The sequence below is a fragment of the Bubalus bubalis genome, chromosome 6 (assembly GCF_019923935.1).
Source record: "Bubalus bubalis isolate 160015118507 breed Murrah chromosome 6, NDDB_SH_1, whole genome shotgun sequence".
Classification (NCBI taxonomy): Eukaryota; Metazoa; Chordata; class Mammalia; order Artiodactyla; family Bovidae; genus Bubalus; species Bubalus bubalis.
In genome coordinates, this window is record NC_059162.1 from 119,197,014 (window position 1) to 119,208,733 (window position 11,720).

Below are 11,720 nucleotides of genomic sequence, written 5' to 3' on the forward strand. Positions count from 1 at the left end.
CGGACAGGAAGTCATCCCCCATACGGGAGGACTGCCAGGTCATAGTCCCGTTCCTGTAATTGTGGGTACTTGTGACCTGCAAGTCAGTGTTCATTCCCATGAGCCAAGACCCTTTACAAAGAATTTTTTTTTTCATTTTCAAAGAGACACGTCATCATTATAGAAAATTTAGAAAATACAGAAAAGAAATGGAGAAAATGAGTTCTACTCCCTGGAGTAGAACAGTGGAGTGGAGTAGTAGGGACAGCGCTTTGTCGTTTCCCCGCCGCCTTCAGTTCGGGCAGCGTTATCTGCTTGCTTCGGGCTGCTGCTATTTCACAGCCCCTCAGGGAAGGCCGGGCCCTGACCACCTCAGGAAGGCCTTGGGTTCCCGGAACCATAGGGTGCAGCTTCACACGCCCCCTTCTCTCCCTGCCTTTCACTGCTCAAGAAATGGGACCCCAGCGTTTCAAAGCAATGTTCCCTTGTCTCTGGGCCTTACGAGGGAGACCTCATCCAGGACATCTCTGGAGCTCACGGGTCCTCTCATCTGCGAGCCGGCCGTCCAGCGGGTGGTCAGCCCAGGCCGCCCTTCAGCACACAGAGGCCGAGCATCTCCTTGGGGTCTCTAAACTTGTCCTGGCATTCTGCCCTCACCGATCCCCAAGAAGCCCAAGTCCCCGCTCCCCTTGCTGACCTCAGGAGCTCACGTGACCTGCAGGCAGTCCTGACCCTCTTCCAGGTGCAGACGGAGCAGTGAGGGTCAGTGGGGGCTGTAACTGTTTCCAAGAGTGGCCGTAACAAACTACCATGATTGGGGGAACTAACAGAACTCACCCTCTCACGTTCAGAAGCCGGCAGTCTGAGATCCCAGCGTCGGCAGGGTCGGCTCCTTCTGCGGCCGCCCAGGAGCATTGTCACGGGCCTCTCTCCTGGTTCCAGCGGCTGCAGGCAGTCCGTGCGGTTCCTTGGCGGAAAGACTCCCCCGCTCCAGCTCTGCTCCATCCTCACGTGGCTTCTCCACCATGTTTGTCTGTCTCTGCTTCTCTTCTTATGAAGACACCAGGTCCTGTACTGCCCCCCAAGCCAGCACGACCTCACCCTAAACTGTGATTACCTCTGCCAAGACCCTATTTCCAAATAGGCTTCCATCCTGAGGCTCTGCTTGGATGTGAATGAGGATGCTGGTCCACCTGCGGTGAGGAGGAGCTGCCTCCGGCCGTCCCAGTTGCCTCCTTTGTGTCCAGTCGTTGGATCTACGCAGCATCAGGATGGGGCCTCTGCCCCTTGCGCGCCTTCCCTGGCCCCTCCCCACCCCACACGCCCCCTTGGTCTCCCCAGGACCAGAGCAGGGACTCCTCACAGCTGCTCCTTCCCACGCCCCAAGTCTCCAGGGCCTTTGTGGGGGGTGTGGGGAGGGAGGGGGCTGGTGTTTGGAACTGTGGCTCTGGGTTCTGGGTCAGAGAACTCTCAGCCAGGCAGGCCTGTGAAGCAGACTTAACTCTGAGCTCTCAAAGTGTAGCCATCTGCTCCTCTGACCCAGTCCAGCCTGCTGTGGCCCGTGAGGGCAGAGCTGGGTTCCTGGAGGCCTGGTTCTGGCTGCAGGTTTGGGCCACGCTCTCCAGGCCAGCAGCAAGAAGAAACTGGCCATGTTGGCCACTGCCTGCCCCCATCTGTGCGTCACCCCCGTTCACACCATGTGAGCTGGGCCAGGAGTCCACGCCACGGGAACTCCAGCAGTCACAGTTACAGGGGCTCTCACGCAGGAGGCGGGGAAGCTGGACTGGCTGCTGGCACTCTTGGCCCGAAAGTGGAGACAACGTGGGGCCCCAAACATGCCTCGAGGAGGCCGCACCCCGCAGAACTGCCAGCTTCGGACGCTGCCCCTCAGCGCCGCTGTCCTCAGCCTGTCCTGGCTGCTGTCTGGGACTGTGGGGCCCACCTGGTCCTTGGGGAGGAAGAAGGGTGCAGGGGGGCGCCTATCCAAGCCCACAGGCCCCGTTTGAACACGGCGAAGACCCTGCTTTCGGGGACTCCCTCTGGGTGCTCAGCTCAGGCCCACACCTGGCTGTCTTTCAGCCCCTGCTCCCTGGGCCTGGGGGTCACCCCCCGTTGCAGCAGCTGACATGCCCCAGAGCCTGGGCTGGGTTGGAACAGACTCTGTGTTCTGAGAACCCACCTGCTCGGTCCAGCCCTGCCTGCAGCAGCCCCGTTTTGGACCAGTGCTCAGAGCACCCTGGGCTCCTCCCCATCCCTCATCCCAGGATTTAACAAAAGCAGCCAGGTCCTGGGCCGGACACCTTCCAGCCAGACAGGTGAGTGGCAAGAATGACAAGCGCTCTATATGGCCCATCAAAAGGCCAGGAAGGAAAAACGCCTCAATCCAGCAAGGACTGTAGACGTGAATTAGTATTTTTAAAACAAAGGCTAAGAAACATCGGGGCCTCGCGAGAGCTGAAGGCAGTGACATGGCTCCTGTCCTCAGTCTTCACGCTTCTGAACCCTCCCAGTTCCCACCCAGAGCCACACTGAAGAGCAAGTGTAGATAATTAAAGATAAACACAAAAGAAAAAGCTCAAGGTGCTTTGGGAAGGAACACGGAGGACATTTTTATGGCTTGGGGGTAGCAGCAGCGTCCCTGGGAAAACCACAGCAACGCCATAAAGCGCCGTCCAGGAAGGAAGCGGTGCTGACGCTGGCCGCTCACTAGAGTGAGATAGATTTTCCACTTTCAGGTCACTGCGCTATTGCTCAGACTAACCACTCTGCTGAAAACAGCTAGAAAATCTAGATAAGAAGCAGAAGATCAGTTGCCTGGAGGCACTGGGGAGACATGCTAACTCAGCAAGGAGAAGAGATTGTAGAGAAAAGGCAAATTCAGAAACACGGTCCCAACTTCAGCACCTTTGGAGTCTGGGAACCTAGACAGAGGTCCCAGTGCTGGAGCAGGACTGGAGAGACTGAGCTGCTCCGTGTCCCTGTGAGGAGCTTCAGGGGGCAGACAGAGGACCCTGCACAGGCTCCCTGGAGGACCGTCTAGAAGCCGCAGTGCCCGGAAGGAAACAGACCAGGCCTCTCAAAGACAGAAGTCCACTGCAAGCCACAGTCCACGCAGCATCAGGATAATTTACCAGAAGGAAACCCAAGTACCTGCCTAAGCAAAAGTAAGTCCTGTCTGCACAAAGTTAAAACCAGCCAGAACTTCAATTAAACTCAGTAATTTAAAAAATGCAGGGCCTCTCTCGTCTTCTGAGATGGCCCACACTCAGTCTGTGGAGTGTGTTTCTCTCTAAATAAATCCACTTCTTAAAAAAAAAAAAAAACCACAGTATCTGGCATCTAATTAACAATCACCAGGGATATCAGAAGACAAGATCATTTGAACAGCAACCAACAGAAAAATACAAACATTACAAAGAGAAACTCAGACGGCCTGGATACTATATTTGTCAGATAGGTGAAACTTTAAATAACTGATACGTTCAAGAAAATAGATGATGAGAGGCTGGAATGTATTTTAAAAGAATCAGATGGAGCTAAATTGTTTCTAGAACGGAAATGTTCAGTAACTGAAATTAAGAAATAAACAGGCGATTTAGCAGCCAATTAGACGGCCAGAGTTTATGGAGGCGTCCTCTTCCAGTTCACACAAGGACAGGACTGGCCCTGGAGTCAAGGGCCTTCCTGGACTCTGCGCGGGCCCGGCCTCGCCCTCGTCCTCCTCCCTGAGCAGATCATGAGCCCAAGAACCAGGACTGCAGGCTGGTCCTCTCCTCGCCCCGTGCCCAGAGCACAGCCATACACGGAACAAGCATCAGACGAGTGCTTGCTGAAGGAGACAGACGGGTCTCCAGCACCCCAGAGCCCCGCACTCGGTGAGTGTCCCTGAAGACGCACTGAAGGAGACGAGGCTGTCGAAAACGTTCCTCAGCCTCTCGGCCGTCCGCATCTCCTTGCGCTATTTCTGGCAGCCCAACCCGCACTGGCCTGTGCCCTCCTGGCTGGGGGTGGGGCCCAGCTGTTAGCAACGGCCCCGGGGAGGGGCAGCCGGATGCTGTGGTCAGGCTTCAGGAATGTTCAGCTGCCTCTGCTGGGCCCAGAACACAGAGGAGCTGCTGTCTGCGTGTTTTAGGCAGCTCTGGACACGTCCCCATCACACGGACCGAGTGCCCCCCTGCATCCCTCAGAAGGCCCTGAGCTGGTTCACCGTGGGCAGAGCGCTCCCCGGGGAGGACTCACGCCACCAGGAGGACTCTGTCTACTTGGGAGGACTCGCTGTCTCTACCTGGGAGGACTCGCTCTATCCGGGAGGACTCGCTCTACCTGGGAAGACTCGCTATCTCTACCTGGGAGGACTCACTCTACCTGAGAGGACTCACTCTATCTGGGAGGATTCTCTCTCCACCCAGGAGGACTCTGTCTACCTAGGATGACTCACTGTACCTGGGAGGACTCACTCTATCTGGGAGGACTCGCTCTACCTAGAAGGACTCTCTCTGTCTGGAAGGACTCTCTCTAAGAAGACTCTCTCTCTCTACCTGGGAGGACTGGCTCTACCTAGGAGAACTCACTCTACCTGGAAGAACTCACTGTACCTGGGAGGACTCACTCTACCTGGGAGGACTCACTGTCTCTACCTGGGAGGACTCTGTCTACTTGGGAGGAGTCTCTCTCTACCTGGGAGGAGTCTCTCTCTACCTGGGAGGACTCACTCTACCTGGGAAGACTCCCTGTCTCTGCCTGGGAGGACTCTCTCTACTGTGGCCCTGGGTGGCATCCTCCCCCGGCCGCTCCATGCTGGGGCTATGTCTTGGGGAGCCCATTCTCTCTGCCTCCTTCCAGTATCCAGGAAAGGGCAGGGGCCATTGATGAGGAGAGTGCAGGGATGGGCTTGGGGCCGTTCACCCACCAAGTCAAAGACTGGCCCGGGGGGAAGGGAGGGAAGAGTCCATGGCAGGAGTCACGGGGAAGGTCTGGAGAGGGGAGACAGGAGGGGGACCCGCAGTAACTGAGGCACAGAAGGAATCAGGGAGGGGGCACCACGGAGCTGCCAGGTCACCTTGGGAGGTGGAAAAACCTGTTTCTTGGGCTCAAGAAAACCGTGTCAACATCCAAAGACAATTACTTCCCCACAGGAGTTTTCATTCCCTCTGGGCTGTCTGGATCTTGGGAAAGTGACCATCCTCCCCTGCTCCCCAGCTGCTGTCACCCAGTCCGGCCAGCCCCCCACTTTGCAGAGCCCACCCTGCCCCCACCCCCGGTCCCTGAAGCTTATCATCCAGGTCCTCCTTCACAGGTCTCCAACTAAGAAGAGTCCGGCGCCTGGGGGTGGGCTTCTGGGGGCTGGGCTGCTTCCTATTGGAAGCACTGTCTCTGGGGTGTGGTCCCTTAACACAGGAGAAGACCCTACAAAGTTCCCCTTAGTGGAGCCCTTTCTGTGGGACAGGCTGTCTCTGAGCCCCAGTGACCATTCTCTATCTCAGCCACTGCCCAACCCTGGGGTGCACCATCAGAGCCCCCGGTCGTGGGGGAACCCCATGCTGGCATCAGACAGGACTGTGGCCCCAGTCCCTACTCAGCTCTTCACGTTGCCTTTCAGTTGGCAGATTTGGTGTTTGCAGTCAGGGCTCACGTAGGAAGTGGGGAGGGGGTGAAGTCTGCGGGGGTGTCCCAGAAATCCCACAACTAAGCATCTCTCCAGGGAGGGACTCTCCCACACACTGAAGGAAGCATGTCACTGATTGTGAAAAATGGCCGCAGCACAAATGCCCACTGATAAGGAAGTGTGAGACGGGAAGACTCCCAGCAACAGCTGAGCGAGAAAAGCAAGTTGCGGGTGAGCGCTTAGAGGTGACTGTTCATGAGAACTAAAGCCTCATCCATCAACACACACACACACCCCATCTGTACAGGCACAGACACGCCGCGTGGGAGCCCGCCGGGAAGGACAGCCAAGGGGTAAGGGCCCCGGGGAGGACGGCGAGGTGAGGAAGGGGTGCTCTGTTTAGATTCCCACCAGGAGGAGGTGTGTGCCTGCTTCATGGGACGTGGGGTGGGGGGGAGCAGGGAGGGGGTGCTGGGCGGGGGGCGTTCTCACCCAGCCCAGCCAGAGATGACCAGCTGGAGGTGTGTCCCCGCTCCCAACACCACGTGGAGGGAGCACGAAGACACCAGTGCTTCTTGCTTCTTTGAAATCTGCTAAAAGTAGGTGTCGGGAAAGCAGCTGCGAGGAGCCTTTCCCGACACTGCGGTAACTCACTGCCCTGGGGCCCGGCGTCCACGTGATCCCTCACACCCAGCAGACAACAGGCACCTGTTCCGAGGCCTGGGAGACCCAGGGCAGAAAAAAGGCCCGGCACCAGCCCAGACCCCTGCCTGCAGCCAGCGAGGGTGACAAGCTGGGTGCCCCGTGCCGCCCAGGACGCCACGCGCTCCTGAGGTCCTGCCAATCCAGAGGACCTCTGCTCACAGTGCAGCAGGGCTGGGAACACGGGGGTGCTCCTTTTTTAAGTCAGGCTGCCTCTGAAGATGGCACGCCCTTGACCTAGGAGAACGGCCGGCAGGGCCTCAGACCAGCAGGGCCGGATCGCAGCCTCGCCCTTTCGACAGGAGACCGTGGGCCTGCCGTGTGATCACCGGGAACAGGAGTGAGCCCAGGTCCTCATTTTGCCTCCCACCCCAGCCGGGTGGGGAGCCTGCATGCGGGGTGGGTTTTCCTGACTTCCCATCAGAGACGGCCCAGAGTCAGTTAGCTCCTCTGGGTCCAGAGACGAGCTGAAATGATGGAGTGAATTTTTAAACCAGACGGACCTCTTCACAAAGGATGGAGTGGAGGGACCTTCTTGGACACAAGATCTCAGCAGGTTCGTTGGTGTGAATGCCGACGGGGAGACTAGCGGGGCCCCCACTGCCCAGGGCAGCGAGGACAAATTCTCCCCATGCCCAGCCTCCCACTCCCGGGCCCAGGGCTGCGGGAGCCAGCAGGTGACACGGTCAGACAGAGCTCAGGCCACGTGCAAAGAGTGGACCCACGAGGGGTAACCCAAACCCTGGGTGAGGCAGCAGAGGGGCAAGTGGGGTGCTGTGGGGCTCACATCCATGGGGTGTGCAGGTCCCTACACACCCCCACTGTCTTCCACACTCTTTCCACACCCGGGCTGGACCCAGACTGGTGGAGACCTGATGTGCCTGGGAGACAGGCCACCTGAGCCAGGAGGAGACAGAATCAGAAAGGTGAAAAGGATTTCTGCAAGGCCAGCATGCACCAGGGTGGCACCGTATCTGTCTGTGCACACGAGTAGGGATTGATCGACTCCCACAAGGCCTCCCAGCACCCCCGCACCCTGTGGAGTCGGGCAGTGACCCCTCCCACCCACGATCCCCCTCCCCTATTCCAACAGCAGCAGCCACAGCAGCCACGGCAGGCCACACTCTCTGAACATGGCCTGTGTCCACGCCTCTGAAGTCACCTGATATCCCTGCGGAAATCTCTGCTCACTTTCAGCGCGTTTCAGTGAAAGCTGGTGTGGAAGGAAAGCCCCCGCAGGTCTGTGGTTCGGCACCGTGGAGCCCCCCCGCAGACACCGTGGCGGGAGCAGGGTGGGGCTGTGTACTGGGGAGGCCGGAGGGCGGGGGCCCCTAGCAGGAGAGAATCCACGTCCCGGGAGGACTCTGCGACACTGAGGCATCTTCATTCTCTGATGTTGATCTTAAGGATACGACATTTCTGTGTCTAGTTCATGAGATGAAAGCGACAGGTCAGGTATAAATGAAACACTTGAAAGTCTAGTAACGTGAATGCAGGTGGGAAAGGGGCAGGGAGAGGGCAGATAGTCAACAGAATAATTAGCTGGAAGTTTGGGTGAAGGGGAAGACCACTCAGTCCCCCTGTCGTGGAACTTTCATCAGCCTGACAGTAAAAGCAGAGAAAATCAAGCGGGTAGGCAGTGTTAAATTTTGCTTTTTTCATTTGAAAGTAACAGGGATTGGCTTTTTCTTTTTTTATTATTTGAAAAGATCTCGTGGTCTTTATCAAAGAAAATCAAAAAACCCTCCGGCAAGCCCACCTGCCCCTGCAATTGTTAGAGGGGCGTCCCCACGGGGAGGAGGGGGCGAGGCAGGTAATAATCACCCCCCACTGTCTGCAAAGCTCTACAGCAGAGCTGCTATCAAAGCAGCAATTTTAAGGAAAATGATGACTTTCCTCATTTTAACATTTTCTTGCTGTTTTTCTAACACCTTCCCTGTCTTCAGAACAGAGCTGAGGCTGGCTCTGGGAGGCTCGTCTTCCGGGGTCGCCACAGCAAATGGCCACAGGGTGGGTGGCTGACCACATCAGAAACGTGTCCTGTTGCAGTCTAGAGCTTCCCTCCAGAGGCAGGCTACCCCGGCTGGGGTCCCTGCAGGAGCCCCCCCAGGCTGCCCGGAGCCTTCTCAAGGCCACTCTTCACAGCCTCCTTGCATCCTGAATCCACTCAATGGGTTTCTTGGTTCCGCCGAAATCACTTGGTCCTTCCTGTCCTGGGAAGCCTCCGCTCGTGACGTCATGGCTCTGCTAATTAGTTGTCTGATTCTGTGGTGAGAGTAAGCAGACAGGACAAACCCCCGGTCTGTGGCTGATGGACCCAGGAGCTGGAAACCCAGGCTTGGCCCAGCGCTGGTACCTGAGATGCCAGTTTTCCGGGAGTGGCTGTTGGAGCAGTATTGTTCCCAGGGACTTGGTCCACCCTGGGGAGGTGGGAGGATCCACCCAGCTAAGCCGGGCTCCCTAAACCTCTGCAAGTGGTCCTGCCAGGCCCTGGCGGGCTCTGCGTCTGCTTCCTGTGTTGGTCTAGTCACCTGGCCCCCTTCACCTGCAGAAGAGAACATGAGAGATGAATACAGAGGGAAAGCCCCGCTGTCCTTCTGACTTCACAGCCTCCACTAGCTCTTTCCTCTGGAGTCAACCTGGGGGCAGTTCTGCCAGACCAGGACCAGGGGACAGCGGGGCCCACCTCAAAAGACAGTGAGGGGCCAGGAGGCATGGACAGGCAGCCCCGCAGGCATGCCACCTTGCCAATTGTCATGGCAACCCTGGGAGGTTGAGCATCACTGTCCACGGGTCCCAGAGTAACAGGTGAACATCCACAACAGCAAGGGAAGGAAACTTCTGGAAACTCTCACAGGCAGTAGGTCACTTAACAAGAACAAAGATCAGTCTGCAGCAAAGAGCTCATCCACACCCTGATTTGGGAAGACTCCAGAGTAACCCCCGCCTCGGGCTGAGGAAGGTCTTTCTGAACCCACCACAGGACAGACGTCTCACAGGCAGCATCGACAAGCGGTCCTGAAGGTCAGCTGTTTCACCTGGGAATGCCACTTGGCACAGTTTCCACTATTTTATAAGAGGCAATTATATGTATTACACATCAACCCTAAATCCCCACTCAGCACCGAATGAAACACAAGAGACCCCGGTGTGGTGACAAGTTCTGTTTGTGAAGGAAATGTTAGCACCACATCCTGCTGGGAAGCAGCCTGGCTCTGAGGCACAATTGCCAGGAAAACGGGGAAGCATCGGCGAGGCGGCGACACCCAAGCCTTGCACCCCTTTGCTGACATTTGACACCCAGCTGTTTGACAGTCACCTGCATTTGACAATTACCTGCATGGAAGGTAATTCAAGGCGTAGTTTTGCTTAAAATATTGTATTGCATTTTGAGGCTAGTAATGCAGATTTTCCCCTATATAATCAAACACCAACTTTGTATTGAGAGATACATACTTTCTACCAATTGTTATTAAAATCCAAGAGGCATTTACCAGGAAAACACTAACCAGGGAGAGTCTGGGAGGTTGCCTTTATATAGCGCAATCAATCAAGCAGTAGACTTGGAGAATAAAGACGTGTACACAAGTTCTCAGAGACTGTTCTCAGATCCTTTTTTAAAAGAAAATCACACAAAGATGTGGGCTTGTTTAATTGGTATTGATATACAAGTTACATTTTATAAAATCCTGTTTCAACATGTACTATTCAGTGGCTATTAGTACGTTCATGCAACCATGTTCATATACCAGCTGAGCCACCAGGGAAGCCCAAGAACACTGCAGTGGGTAGCCTATCCCCTCTCCAAGGGATCTTCCCAACCCAGGAATCAAACTGGGGTCTCCTGCATTGCAGGCGGACTCGTTACCACTAATCTAATTTCTGTTTCTAATAATTGTCCTATTCTGGACATTTCCAATAAAATGGAAATATACATACAATATGTAGCCTTTATATCTATCTTTTTTTCAGTTGGCATAGTGTTTTTAAGCTTCATCCGCGTTGTAGGGCGTACACGGGGATAGCAGTGAATGTAACATGTGGGGACTGGAGTGGAAGAACTGAGCGCAGCTGGGACTTCCCTACCGGCCCAGCAGTTAGGACTCAGTGCCTTCACTGCTGGGACCCAGGGTTCAATCCCTGGTTGAGAAACTAAGATTCCCGCAAGCCTCGCAGTGCAGCCAAAGAAGAAACCTGAGCCCCCAGATTCTTCACCAGCAGCGGCACGGGAAGACAGCAGGGCCCGGCAGAAAGGCCGCAGTGTGCGGGCATCACACAGGGTTAGTGCCTGTTTCCAGACGCAGCATACCAGAACGCAGACGTCATCGGCAGACAGACAAAAGCCAGGTGTTCAGAGTGAAAAGCCGTCCTCGTGGGAGCAAGGCGAGGGCACTTGTAAGCCAGAGCCTGCTTCAAAGTGCCCGTCAACACATCTTAACCATGTGAACATCCTGATGTCAGAGCAAAGCAGATGCTTTTTGCAGCTCTAGGACTTTAATAGAAAACATGGGCAAACAAGAGAGAAAACAATAAAAGAAACGTTTATGAGAGGCAGTTCTAAAATCAATGCTAATCAATGGAATACAAACAAAAGAGCACATTTTGTCTCTCAACATTGCCAAGACTTTGAGCAACGATAGTGTTGGTGAGCTTAGGGTGAAAGATAAACTAATATTTGCCAACTAAAGGCAGAATCAACACAGTATTTCTAGAAAGCTAGTTGGCAAATGTGTAGAAAGAAACTCAAGTTGTTTACATACGTTCTCCCAGAAATTCCATTTCCAGAAATTAAGTTAAACAAATAACAAGAAATTCAAGCACATATATACAAAGATAATCTCCACCTCATCATGCAAAACAACACAGACTCTCTTGCCATCTTTGCATCCATCAGCAGGGCAGGTTGGACAACACAGGGCCTATCTGGGCGCTCGAGTGTCCTCAGGCCACTAAAAATGTTTCAAGAACTTGGGCAACACAGGAAAGGTTCTGAACTCAGTTAACTGGAAAAAAGCACAATTCTGAACAGCCTACAGTGTATGCTGTCAAGTCTACACACACACAACACACTCGCAGAAATATCTCATACAGGGGACTACTCACACCAGCTTTGAGAGGCTGGGTTAGATCTGGGCAGCCCCCGACACCCAGACCCCAGCAGCTTGCTCAGCCAAGAGCCCCTGTCCTTCACATCAAGGCCCACCGGGGTCGGTGGAGAGGCTGCTCTGCGTCACCCTCCTTGGCAGCCGCCCAGGAAGCTGCCTCCATGGGAAACACGGCCGGTCATGGCAGAGCAGAGGGCGGGGTCCCGCTGGCCCTTGGATACCTCTCAGAAGTGACCACGCTCCTCCTGCTCGTGTTTGTTGGCCAAAGACAACGCAGCAGCCTCAGAGTGGACAGCCTGGGATGTGCAGTCCTTCCACTCGAGGGTCTG

General features: G+C 55.2%; 1 long non-coding RNA gene across 7 annotated transcripts; it reads left to right on the plus strand.

The window, feature by feature from the left end:
* The first annotated feature begins 3,860 nt into the window (after positions 1-3,860).
* On the plus strand, positions 3,861-10,227 carry LOC112585753. Of its 7 annotated transcripts, none has more exons than XR_006552030.1 (5): positions 3,861-6,636; positions 6,784-6,842; positions 7,147-7,212; positions 7,380-7,525; positions 9,270-10,227. It is a non-coding gene; the product is annotated as an uncharacterized LOC112585753 (long non-coding RNA). The 7 variants fall into 7 exon arrangements; XR_006552032.1 differs by having other exon boundaries at positions 3,861-6,626; XR_006552027.1 differs by lacking the exon at positions 7,147-7,212.
* Positions 10,228-11,720: the final 1,493 nt, after the last annotated feature.